Here is a 14,357-nt window from a genome sequence, read left to right as displayed (position 1 = left end):
CTAATACTTTGGCCAATTCATGCTAAGAGTTGACTCATTGGAAAAGACCCTGATGCTGGCAGGGATTGGAGGCGGGAGGAGAAGGGGACGACAGAGGATGAGATGGCTGGATGGCATCATTGACTCAACGGACATGAGTTTGAGTAAACTTCGAGAGTTTGTGATGGACAGGGAGGCCTGGCGTGCTGCAATTCATGGGTGGGCAAAGAGTTGGACATGACTGAGTGACTGAACTGAACTGACTGACACCTAAATCAACTAGAAAAAGGAGAAATGAAGCACCCCAGGGTTAGTAGAAGGAAAGAAATCATGAAAATTAGGGCAGACATAAATGAAAAAGAAACAAAGCATACCATAGCCAAAATCAACAAAGCTAAAAGCTGGTTCTTTGAGAAGATAAATATAGTAGACAAATCATTAGCCAGACTCATCAAGAAAAAAAGGGAGAAGAATCAAATCAACAAAATTAGAAATGAAAGTGGAGAAATCACAACAGACAACACAGAAATGCAAAGGATCATACGAGACTACTATCAGCAACTATATGCCAATAAAATGGACAACTTGGAAGAAATGGACAAATTCTTAGAAAAGTATAACTTTCCAAAACAGAACAGGAAGAAATAGAAACTCTTAACAGACCCATCACAAGCACAGAAATCGAAACTGTAATTAGAAATCCTCCAACAAACAAAGCCCAGGACCAGACGGCTTCACAGCTGAATTCTACCAAAAATTTAGAGAAGAGCTAACACCTATCCTACTCAAACTCTTCCAGAAAATTGCAGAGGAAGGTAAATTTCCAAACTCATTCTATGAGGCCACCATCACCTTAATACCAAAACCAGACAAAGATGCCACAAAAAAGGAAAACTACAGGCCAATATCACTGATGAACATAGATGCAAAAATCCTTAACAAAATTCTAGTGAACAGAATCCAACATATTAAAAAGATCATATATCATGACCAAGTAGGCTTTATCCCAGGGCTGCAAGGATTCTTCAATATTTGCAAATCAATCAATGTGATACACCACATTAACAAACTGAAAGATAAAATCCATGATTATCTCAATAGATGCAGAGAAAGCCTTTGACAAAATTCAACATCCATTTATGATAAAAAGCCCTCCAGAAAGCAGGCATAGAAGGAATGTATCTCAACATAATAAAAGCCATATATGATAAACCCATAGCAAACATATCCTCGATGGTGAAAAATTGAAAGCATTTCCCCTAAAGTCAGGAACAAGACAAGGATGCCCACTCTCACCACTACTATTCAACATAGTTTTGGAAGTGTTGGCCACAGCAATCAGAGAAGAAAAAGAAATAAAAGGAATCCAGATTGGAAAAGAAGAAGTCAAGCTCTCAGTGTTTGCAGATGACATGATCCTCTACATAGAAAACCCTAAAGACTCCACCAGAAAATTACTAGAGCTAATCAATGAATATAGTAAAGTTGCAGGATATAAAATTAACACACAGAAATCCTGTGCATTGCTATACACTAACAATGAGAAAACAAAAAGAGAAATTAAGGAAACAATTCCATTCACCATTGCAATGATAAGAATAAAATACTTAGAAATTAGTCTACTTAAAGAAACAAAAGACCTATATATAGAAAACCATAAAACACTGATAAAAGAAATCAAAGATGACACAAATAGATGGGGAAATATACCGTGTTCATGGATCAGAAGAATCAACATACTGAAAATGAGTATACTACCCAAAGGAATCTACAGATTCAATGCAATCCCTATTAAGCTACCAACAGTATTTTTCAGAGAACTAGAACAAATAATTTCACAATTTGTATGAAAATACAAAAAACCTCGAATAGCCAAAGCAATCTTGAGAAAGAAGGATGGAACTGGAGGAATCAACCTGCCTGACTTCAGGCTCTACTACAAAGCAACTGACAAGGAATTAATCTCAAAAATATACAAGCAACTCCTGCAGCTCAATTCCAGAAAAATAAATGACCCAATCCAAAAAAATGGGCCAAAGAACTAAACAAACATTTCTCCAAAGAAGACATACAGATGGCTAACAAACACATGAAAAGATGCTCAACATCACTCATTTTCAGAGAAATGCAAATTAAAACCACAATGAGGTACCATCTCACTCCAGTTAGAATGGCTGCTAGCAAAAAGTCTACAAACAATAAATCCTGGAGAGGGTGAGGAAAAAAAGGAATCCTCTTACACTGTTGGTGGAAATGCAAACCAGTACAGCCACTATGGAGAAGAGTGTGGAGATTCCTTTAAAAACTGGAAATAGAACTGCCATACAACGCAGCAATCCCACCCGACCCGGTGTGGTGGGCATACACACTGAGGAAACCAGAATTGAAAGAGACACGTGTACCCGAATGTTCATCGCAGCACTGTTTACAATAGCCAGGACATGGAAGCAACCTAGATGTCCACTGGCAGACGAATGGATAAGAAAGCTGTGGTACATATACACAATGGAATTTTACTCAGCTACTAAAAAGAATGCATTTGAATCAGTTCTAATGAGGTGGATGAAACTGGAGCCTACTATACAGAGTTAAGTAAGTCAGAAAGAAAAACACCAATACAGTATACTAACGCATATATATGGAATTTAGAAAGATGCTAACAATGACCCTGTATGCGAAATAGCAAAAGAGACACAGATGTATCAAATCAACAGGTTGTATGTACACTTTAACTTGCCCAAAGTTATATGTAAATTATATCTCAAACATAAATGAAAAGTAAAGTAAATATTAATAGAACAAGACCCTAGTAATCCAATAACCCAAAGTGTTACCTGCTCAGTCATCTTTGACTCCTTGCCACCCCATGGACTAGAGCTGGGCTTCCCTGGTAGCTCATCTGGTAAAGAATAAGCCTGCAATGCAGGAGACCCCAGTTTGACTCCTGGGTGGGGAAGATCCCCTGGAGAGGGGAAAGGCTCCCCACTCCAGTATTCTTGGGCTTCCCTGGTGGCTCAGATGGTAGAGAATATGACTACAATATGAGAGACTCAGGTTCAATCTCTGGGTTGGGAAGATCCCTTGGAGGAGTACATGGCAATGCACTCTGGTATTCTTGCTTGGAGAATCCCCATGGACAGAGGACCCTGGCAGGCTACAGTCCACGGGGTCTCAAAGAGTTGGACACAACTGAGCAACTAAGCATACACAGCACACAGGACTATAGCTTGCCAGGCTTCTCTGTGTGTGGAAGTCTCCAGGCAAGAACACTGGAGAGGGTTGCATGCCCTTCTCCAAGGGCATATTCTTTACTACCTCAGCCACTAGGGAAGTCTCAAACCTGAAGGCAAAAGTTAGACTCCAAGAACATGAACAGAAAAGAGGAAATCTTGGACTGATTCTGAAATTCAGAAATGACAGTTTTGGTAAAGGACTTTTAAAAATATGATGCACAGTGAAGTTTTAAAATATCAAGGAGGTGCATTTTCCTGCCCACTTTCAAAACAATCTATGGTAGGAACTTCCTGGCAGTCTAGTTGTTAAGACTTCACCTTCCAACGCAAGGGGTATGTCTTTGATTCCTGCTGGGGGAGCTAAGATGGTAGCCCTAGCAGCCAAAAACTAGAACTTAAACAACAGAAGCAATATTGTAACAAATTCAGTGAAGACTTTAAAAAACAATCAAGCAAAACGAACAAACAACAACAACAAAACAAACCCCAAAAAGATTTATGGTGGTTTACAAGGTGTACTATGGTATAAAACAGCACAGTTAATGTTAAAACAGAACCTGGGATACCCAATGGAAATTGAGGAAAGGATATTACCAGGAATTTGGGACGAGTCACTTACGTCATCTGGGAAATGGATTTGCCATTAATTTTCTTGGAAATCAAGGGATAAAAGAAACATATATTTTTTTTCCAATAGTTTCTTTCCTTCCCTTCTCTTGCTAAAAAAGAACATATAAAGCTGTCTTATAGATGAACTTATTACAGACTACACAATTAGTTGCTAATGTAAATGTTTTCAATGGTGAGCTTCTTGTTAATTAATTTTTAAGGTCATTATTTCATCACAACAATCTCCACTTTTGTCTTTGGTTTTGAAGAAACATATACATATACATACATATATATATATATATATATATATTTAAGGAGATGATATTGTCAAAAAATAACATTAAAATCTGTCATATATTTTGATGAGTTCTTCCTGTCAAGCTCCAAAGGTCACCATAAGGTTTGATTGGGCAGGATGTACATGAAAGTACTCCTCAACACTACTGGACAACACAAGCTACAACTTCATTTATCCACCTACACCAGGAGTGTTAGTTTCAGTTGATACGTGCTCCCTGTTGTGATATGCAATTCTATGTTACATGGCTAGTCTCAGTTGAAAGACGAACTATACTCTAGTAAGTAGTGTATAGTGTACAGTAGTATAGTGAAGAACCGAGGTCTTACTGGTTCTTCAAAGAGCAGAGAATGGGAGTGAGAAAGGCTAGAGAGACAGTTGAGGGGAGGTCACGGCAGGCTGTAGCAAAGACTACTACCTTGAGTAACATGGAAAGCCATTGGAGGGGTTGGCGTAGAGAAGTGACATCACCTTGATTACTGGGTTAAGAACAGATTGTAGGAGACAAGGGCAGAGCAGGAAGATCAGGTTGAGTATTCAATAGTTAAAAGGGATTATTTACTTTGGACCAGGCAGATAATGGTGGAGCTGGAGAGAGGTCACAGAGTCATAGATATCTTTGAAATTTAGATGTGACAGGATTTGGTGATGAATTGGACATCTGAAGGAAAGAGTGGAAGGAGTGAAGAGCATAAGGTTTTAGATTTGGAACAACCAAAATAACAGCAGCTGGTAACCGAGGTGAGCAATCACACTTTAGAAGTTTCATTCATTTATCCATTTTAGTTGCTCAGTCATGTCTGACTCCTTGCAACCCCCATGGACTGCAGCACACCAGGCTTCCCTGTCCATCACCAACTCCCAGAGCTTACTCAAACTCATGTCCATCCAACCATCTCATCCTCTGTCGTCCCCTTCTCCTCCCGCCTTCAATCTTTCCCAGCATCAGGGTCTTCTCCAATGAGTCAGTTCTTTGCATCAGGTGACCAAAGTATTGGAGCTTCAGCTTTAGCATCAGTCTTTCCAATGAATATTCAGGACTGATTTCCTTTAGTTGGAAAGGAACTAAAGGAAAGGAACCAGTTGGACTGGTTGGATCTCCTTGCAGTCCAAAGGACTCTCAAGAGTCTTCTCCAACACCACAGTTCAAAGCATCAATTCTTCGGCACTCAGCTTTCTTTATAGTCCAACTCTCACATCCATACATGAGTACTGAAAAAACCATAGCTCTGACTAGATGGACCTTTGTTAGCAAAGTAATGTCTGCTTTTTAATATGCTGTCTAGGTTGGTCATAGGTTTTCTTCCAAGGAGCAAGCGTCTTTTAATTTAAAGGCTGCAGTCACCATCTGCACTGATTTTGGAGCTCCCCAAAATAAAGTCTGACACTGTTTCCATTGTTTCCCCATCTATTTGCCATGAAGTGATGGGACTGGATGCCATGATCTTAGTTTTCTGAATGTTGAATTTTAAGCCAACTTTTCCACTCTCCTCTTTCACTTTCATCAAGAGGCTTTTTAGTTCCTCTTCACTTTCTGCCATAAGGGTGGTGTCATCTGCATATCTGAGGTTATTGTTATTTCTCCCGGGAATCTTGATTCCAGCTTGTGCTTCATCCAGCCCAGCATTTCTCATGTTGTACTTGGCATATAAGTTAAATAAGCAGGGAGACAATATACAGCCTTGATGTATTCCTTTCCTGATCTGGAACCCGTCCAGTTCTAACTGTTGCTTCCTGACCTGCAGACAGATTTCTCAAGAGGCAGATCAGGTGGTCTGGTATTCCCATCTCTTTCAGAATTTTCCATAGTTTGTTGTGATCCACACAGTCAGAGGCTTTGCTGTAGATCCACACAGCCAAAGGCTGTGGCGTATTCTCCTTTAAAAGTTTCCAGTGTTTTAATTCTTTTTTAAAAAGTTACATTGGAGGATAATCACTTTACAACGTTGTGTTGGTTTCTGCCATCCAGCAACATGAATCAACCCTAAGATACATACACCCATCCCTCTGGAACTTCCCTCCTGCCCCACCCCCGTCCCACCTTCTAGGCCATCACAGAGCACCAACCTGAGCTGCCTGTGCTATACAACAACTTCCCACTAGCTATCTATTTTACACAGGGTACTGTATATTTCTCAATGCAACTCTCTCAATCGCTGTTTTAATTTAATCTTTAATACTTACTATTACTTGTTATGAGTATCTGTGCTCTAAGTATTTTCATATCAACTCTATTCTCAGTGTCTAGCTCAGAGAAGCACTTAATATATATCTGGCCACTGCATAAGTAGTATGATTTTATGTTATCTTTAAAATGGAATCTAAAAGTTTCTCTCTATTGTTAAGAATGATTTGTGAATATTTTAAATCTTAAAGTTATATAATTTCTCACATTATACAAAAGGTATTGGGAAAATACAATTCAGGAACTCAAGGATTCCATCATGTGAGGAAAACTAATGCCAGAGGCCAGAATTGAATCTTTCTTCTACCCTGGTCTAGACACCAGTCATGACCTAAAGCAGGACCAAGGTCCTGCTAATGTTTCAGACAGAAATGGCCCTCAATTCTGTCCAAGTTAGTCCAAGACTAACCACGTGAATGCTCCAGGGGCTGGAACTATCACAGCAGATCTGGGGACAGATGCTAGCAGGTAATGGCTTTACAACTTCTGGACCCAGGGTCAATCTAAAGAACAAGTGGAGTGAGTACATCATTTGACTGACCGTCCCAGGTAAGGTTTGGAATAGTTCTTCCCTTTTCTTCTGGAACGAAGGAGATTTAGGGTGTGGTTGGTTTTCTCAGGTCTGTGGAACTGGTACCTTCTGAGACAGAATGAGTACTCGGGGAGAAGTGGTACTTTCTTAGATGCCTTTTTAGCATCTGGCGTCTGACACCTCTGAAACCAGGGAAGTCAGAAGGAATATGGAATTTAAAGGAAAATAGAAAGGTTCTAACTTTACCACTTAGATCCTAGCTTTCTGTGTACCATTCCACTCAGAAATGGTTTACTGAACACCTGCTCTGTGTTGGGGGCTATGACTAACAAGTTTGTTACTGTTTTGTTAAGTACAGTGTATTTTTAAAATTTAGTGTATTTTTACATTTAGAAATTTAAAATTAGAAAATAATTCTTAATTATGGCTACTATCAAGACTTCAAAGCAGCCAACATCAACAATAGAACTTTTAATTTAACTTCAGATAAAATTTTCACAATGATGTAAAACTGTCTACTGAAACAGGATATTAAAAGATGAGCAATATACTGGAAGAAACGTTTTGCCCCTAAATATGACAAGCAAATGGGTCTTCCTTATAGCAAAATATCTTATGCACTGCTTCTAAAAAACACTGTAAAAACAGAAAAAGATAAAAGAATTAAATCATTCAAATAAGAAATATAAGTGACTGATAAAAAAGAAAAACTTGAATGTTACTAGTAATAAAAATGTTTGCAACTACAAATGATGTCAAAATACCATTTTTCCTGTTAACTTTTTATGAATTGGGTTTTGAAGACTGCATTAAAAGTTCTATCCATCCATCCATCAGATGGGTTGAATGTAAATTAATCAAGTGGACAAGAGGGTAAGAGTCTGAGAGAAGGGCACTCTAGAGGTTTGAAGTTGTACTCTGTGTTCAGAGACGTGAAAAGTTCAGCACTGCTAAAGATGATTATGCAAGGGGGAGAAGAGTGAGGGGTGAGGCAAGATAAGTAGGAAGGTCAGGATCATGGAGGATACTGAGTAGGGAATGGTAAAGACCTTTGTATTCTGAGGATGATCAGGATCCAGCAAGGACTTTCTACAGGAAAAATTCCAATTGAATTCTGAGTTTTAGGAAAATTACTTTGACCCTGCAGGTAGGGTGCGGCTGAAGACAGGATGATCACTCAAGCAGGACAGGTGGCCGAACGAGATGGGGAAGCCTGAACCTAGCCAAGAAAGAAAGGCTGGGAGGAGAGCAACAAGCACGTTTTGTGGCACCCTTCCCCGATGAGCTACAATTACACTCAAAGAAAAACACCACCAAGGACACACTTAGCTTCTTTTCCATTTTAGCACAGCTTCACCTTCAAAGCTAAGATGCCCCCCTTTTTGTTCTCACCAATGTAACTCTGGGGTCAGGGGTGGAGAGGCTGTTAGTCCAGAGCTGGGCGTAGCTTGTGGTCAGTAAATTTGTGGGCTGCTTTCTGCATGTCCTTACACTGGCTGGAGGGTTCTGATAATGCAAGGATTTGGGCCCAAGCTGTAGGGAACTCCTATCTCAAGGCTCCTGCCCACACCCTAGGGGGGTTTCCTGGAAGCCCGAGCTCTACTGTTATATGCTAATCAGCAACCAGGGAGACACCCAAGCTCTGAGAAGGAAAGAACCTGACAAGTCTTAGGAAAGATGGAGAGGGTCTTCAAATTCTCATCTGGAATTTATTTTTTGCCTTTCCAGGAAAATAATATATCTGGTTACTGCTCTTCTAATTCATGAGGGCAACAAACGTCGTTTATAGTTAACCCTCCTCCAGCAACCCGGAGAAGGCAGTGGCACCCCACTCCAGTGCTCGTGCCTGGAAAATCCCAGGGACGGAGGAGCCTAGTGGGCTGCAGTCCACAGGGTCAATAAGAGTCAGACAGGACTGAGCAACTTCACTTTCACTTTTCACATTCATGCATTGGAGAAGGAAACGGCAACCCACTCCAGTGTTCTTGCCTGGAGAATCCCAGGGATGGCGGAGCCTGGTGGGCTGCTGTCTATGGGGTCGCACAGAGTCGGACACGACCGAAGCGACTTAGCAGCAGCAGCGGCCTCCACCAACACCCCCTCCCTTTTTTTAAGAAAAAAGAGGAGGGAATTTCACAACTTGACTAGGATATGTACAATTTCACTTTTAAATTATAAATTCATGTTATCATTTAGGGAAAACTGATATGACTTAATATTTTAATATTACAGAGAATAGTAGTTCTAATTATAGTCAGGTTGGTGGATCTATAAGGGGAAATTATATAAATAAATTATTGAAATGCTTTATGTTGGGTTTTAGTTGAGCCACTTGGAGCTAGTAAAATAGCAGAGTCATTTAGTAAAAATTGAGAGGTAAATGGGCTTCCCTGGTGGCTCAGCAGTAAAGAATCTACCTGCAATGCAGAAGACAGCTTCGATCCCTGGTCAGGAAGATCTCCTGGAGAAGGAAATGGCAACCCACTCTAGTATTCTTGCCTGGGAAATCTCATGGACAGAGGAGCATGGCGGGCTACACACATGAGGTCACAAGGAGTTGGATAAAACTTAGTAACTAAACAACAAAAGTCAAAACTGTAACAAAAACAGTTCTTTGCTGGGTGGTTGGGAATGAACAGGAAAACCCATAGATGTTGCTTCAGAGGTGAAGGTGTACAAAGCTCAAATTTTAAGGGAAAAGTATGTATTCTCTAGAATACATAGATTCTTTTCTAGATAAAAGAATCTGAAACCCAAAGCAATTAACTGACCTGGCAAAGATACATAGCTAGTTAGTGCAGAGTCTGGAAAAAAAACTAACCTCCCTTGACTCAAAGTTCATTCCCCTCCCCACTATGCCATGTTATTCTATGATTAACTATGGAATTGGAGATTTCACTAACTATGGTGTCACACACAGAGAAGGACCCAAGAATAGGACGAGTGGTAAGATTATACAAGAAAATAACACACAACAGAGATGCAAAACAAAAACAGTAAGTCCAAATAATCTTTCCAGGTTGTAACAAATAACAGCCATGTCTTCAAGCATTGAGAGAGAAGGAAGAGGGGCTGCCATTGGCTAGAAGATGCTGGGGGCGCTCCTTTGGCATTTAATTCAGGAAACTGTAAGAATCGCACTTTCAGAAGAACCTTTCGGTGATATTTTTCACACAGACACGCACAAATGCCAAAGGATGAAAAGGTCCAATTAAGGAGCTTTTTCGATAGAAGACACATTGTAAAATAATTATATTGCTCTTCTAATTGCCAGGGAAGAGGGTGGAGACCTGTTAAAAGTGTACAATAGACACGGCACTAAAAGGAATCCAGATAACAGCTAACAGAACTGGTTATAAAAAGATTAGAAGCACTTGGAGCTGACCAAACAGAAGGTGCAGATAACACACATCTGCAGGTTCGCAAGGCCTGAGTGGAGAACCGGTGAACCTTAGAACTGCAGCTGACACGGCGTGAAGTGGAAGGCTGAGTAAGAGTCTGACTCGCTCAGGTGTCAACTGTCTAAGATATTTTGGTAAAACAATTTTCTAAACAAAGTTGGTTTGAACAACTGGTCCTCAATTTTGGACAGTCTTCTGAAACTGAGTCACAAGGTTTTTGTGATAAGTGTGAGAAAGAACACTCTGGGGACCTATGTATGATTCATAAAGTTTAAGTATAGTGTTCTAACCCAAGCAGAAAATAAAAACCCAGATATCGAGCACGTCCTATAACCAGACACTCTACCACAGTCTTAATTCTAAGACCCTACCATCTTAGGTTATCTTATCCCTATTGTATGGATCACAAAAGGGGCTGGCTAATTTGGAGAAGGCCGCTCCGACGGAGGGCAAGAGGAGAACAGGCAAGAGGATGAGATGGTTGGATGGCATCACTGAGTCAACGGGCATGAGTCTGAGCAGACTCCAGGAGACAGTGAGGGTCAGGGAAGCCTGGCGTGCTGCAGTCCACGGGTTTGTGGACACAACATAGCGACTGAACAACATCGACACTAAGAAATCAGTGTCGAAGCAGGAATTACTTCTGACTGTGCCAGATGCCTGCCCATTTTTCATGCCCCACAAAGTAGATCAATGGGAAGAGTGACAACTTCTCATTTTCTTCTCTGCAAGGCTGGATCTGAAGGAACTGAAGAAGATGCTTAGAGAAGGCAGGTCAGTTCATTCTATGTTGGTTAATGTATGCCTGACCCAGTAGGAAATGATATGCTACAAAATTTCCCAGGTAGTTTTCAGGGGAACTTAGAGAAAGGCTGTCTGACTATAAGGCCCCAGACATTGTCTGGGTAACCATGGTTCCCCAACAAACTACAGAATAAAATTTAGCATCCAAAGTCTACACCCCAGCACTTACTTAAGCCCTTCACCAGTCTCCTTGTTGTTCAGTCACTCACTCATGTCTGACTCTTTGCCACTCCATGGACTGCAGCACCCTAGGCTTCCATGTCCTTCACCATCTCCCAGTTTGCTCAAACTCATGTTCATTGAATCAATGATGCCATCCAACCATCTCATCCTCTGTCACCCCCTTTTCCTCCTGCCCTCAATCTTTCCCAGCATCAGGCAATTTTGCTTAAACAATCAAACAATCTTCATTGTGAACTATATCAAATACACAGAAAAGCATGCAAAACTGTACGGTTTAAAAAATGACAGACTATAAGAGTAGCTATTATATTCCAAGCATAGTGGTCAGTGCTTTCTTCCTGTTATCATATTTGATCTTCACTAAAACAAAAGGTATCCTTATTCTATAAGAAAAAAAAAAGGCAGAATCCAAAGGTAGATGGGTACAGGAGAGTTTAAGCAACTTATTTAAAGCCATATAGTCATGAGTTAGTGAGAGAGAGGGATCTGGATTTCAGTCCCTCTGCTTAGAATTGTGCACTTCCTGTTTGGCAAAGAATGTCTTTGCTTCGGGCTGCTTGGGCACATCGTTGACTTCCTCCTATTCCATCCCTGTCTTTATCAGTCTTAGCCTTGGTCACAGAGACTGTTCACAATAGCTGTCCTGATGATCTCAGGTGAGGAAAAATGGTCATGAGGAAGAAAATGGTCAGTCAAGATTTATGCAAACAATCTTCTATTGTTTATTTGTTTTAGGGTAAAAAGAAATTTTCATATTTGGGAACTACCTACTATTGAGTCCCTGGTAAGGTGGACAGATAAAGTGCTAATGTAAGTATGTTCCAAATTTGTCATTAGACTAAAGAATTATGTTGTTTATCTGAAATTCAAATCTATTTGTGTGCCCGGTATTTTATTTGCTAAATCTGGCAATCATAGCCTCTGAACAGAAAGGATTCTCAGGAACTTTCATTCTTTGAATAAAAAAAAAAGAAAATAGCTAAAATGAACACAGAACCAGAAGCAAAGAGTCCATGAATTCCTCAATATACAGATAAAAACTCTCCTCTTTCTTAAAACTTCCTCAGTCCCTGCTCCAGGGAGCATCACAGTTGAAGGCAGATGCTTCAGGAAAAAGATCTATGAGAACTGGAAGTTGGACTTCTAATTCTGTGTGAGCTTGAGCAATACCCTTAATCTCACTGAATTTAGTTTTGTTATTTGTGAACTTAAAACACTGAAAAAGATAATTTCCAAGATCTTTTCAGTTCTAAAAATATTCTTCCATAAAGAAAGTGAAGGAAAATAAAAATTTGGTGAATATATAGAGTGCCCAGTCCTGTAGAAGATACTTTAATACCTTTTTTAATTCTCAGAATAATTTAGAGAATCCAATTATATTAGCCTTGCAATCTGTACCTGGCTACTTCTTTGTGGCAACCCTCATTTTCCTCTACTCCTACTGTGAAGGAAGACCAAGTACTTAAGTGTTGTGTAGAAATGGGTTAAATTGCACAACATGTTAAACAGAAACGGATGGTTTACTGAAGGTTTGGTAGGGGGCTAGGTACCAGGACCCCAAACAAGACCTCTCAGTTCTTAATTGTGAAGTTCCAGTTGGGTACCAGTTACCATCTTTCTGTTCAATTTCTAAGTTCCTTTCCTCCAGATCCTTACCAGTCATATTCTCCCCAGTCTTCTTTTTCAGTATGAGTAGACTCAGAAATAAGGTAGAATCCAGGGCACACTTTCAAAGTGTGGTGAAGCTGTTTTAAACTGGCCAAGTGTCACCAAGAACTATCTTTCAAACACTGAACATCTGATGGTAAAAAGCTTCTGCCTGACTTTCAAGAAAAGCTCTTTAACCTCCATTTAATAAGTAGTTAAAGGGGGGAAAACTACAAATTTAATCCAATAGAAAATGCACATGAAAACTCTGTATTCTGTAATGTGCCTCTGTGTTGGCTACAATCTTAGCTGCCTTAAAGAGCTTAAGTTTATGAGCCATGAAATCAAATAGTAGCAGTAAGCCTTTTGAAACTGGTTTCTTTCAGCAGCACAGTGTTCTTGAGATTCACCACACCTGCTGTGAGTATTGGTAGTTTGCTACTTTTTGTTACTGAGTCATAGTCCATCCTATGCATGTACCGCAATTTGTTTACCCATTCACCAGCTGTTGAACATTTAGGTTGTTTGCAGCTTTTGGTGACTATGAATAAAGACTTCACAAACATAAACATTTGTATATAGGTTTTTGTGTAGAAGTCAGTCTTTATTTCTCTTCCCAGAAATAGAATTGTTACATTATATTTGATGTTTAACTGCTAAACTCACTTAAGTGTGGTTGTGCCATTTTACATTCCCTTGGCAAGGTACAAGAGTTTCAAGGGACTCCACATCCTGATCAACATTTGCAAGAATATTTTAAAATTTTAGCCACTCTGATGAGTGTGTAATTGTATTACATCAGGGTTCCAATTCGTATTTCCACAATGATTAATGATATTGAGCATCTTTTCATGTGCTTATTTGCCATATATATCTTCTTTAGTGAACTGTTTAAAATTGTTTGCCTGTTTTAAAAAAAAAATCAGGTGGTTTGCTTTCCTATGAGTTTTGAGATTTCTTTTATATACCTTGGATACAAGATCTTTATCAGACATGTGACATGAAACCATTTTTTTCCCAGTCTATGTCTTGCTTTTAATTTTCTTAACATTATCTTTGAAAGAGCAGGCATTTTTAACTTAATGAAGTCCAATTTACCAATTTTTTCTTTCATGGTTCATGATTTCTATGTTCTAAGAAATCTCTGCCTAACTCAAGGTAACAAAGATTTTCTCTTGTTCTTTAGTTTTTCTAAAAGTTTTATAGTTCTAGCACTTATGCTTAAATCTGTAAGCTATTTTGAATAAATTTTTGCATACGATGGCAAAGATCAAAGTTCATACTTTATGTCCATTTTCCAGTGCCATTTATTGAAAAGACTATTTTGCCCCCCTGAATAACCTTGGCATCTTTGTCAAAAATTCATCAGCTATAAATGTGTAGCTCTATTTCTGACTCTCTTTTATGTTTATCCTTATGCAAACACCACATTGCTTTAATTACTGCAGCTCTCTACTAAATCTTGAAATCAGGTGGTAGGAGA

Source organism: Odocoileus virginianus, chromosome 1, assembly GCF_023699985.2.
Source record: "Odocoileus virginianus isolate 20LAN1187 ecotype Illinois chromosome 1, Ovbor_1.2, whole genome shotgun sequence".
Classification (NCBI taxonomy): Eukaryota; Metazoa; Chordata; class Mammalia; order Artiodactyla; family Cervidae; genus Odocoileus; species Odocoileus virginianus.
Note: the sequence above shows the minus strand (reverse complement) of the source record.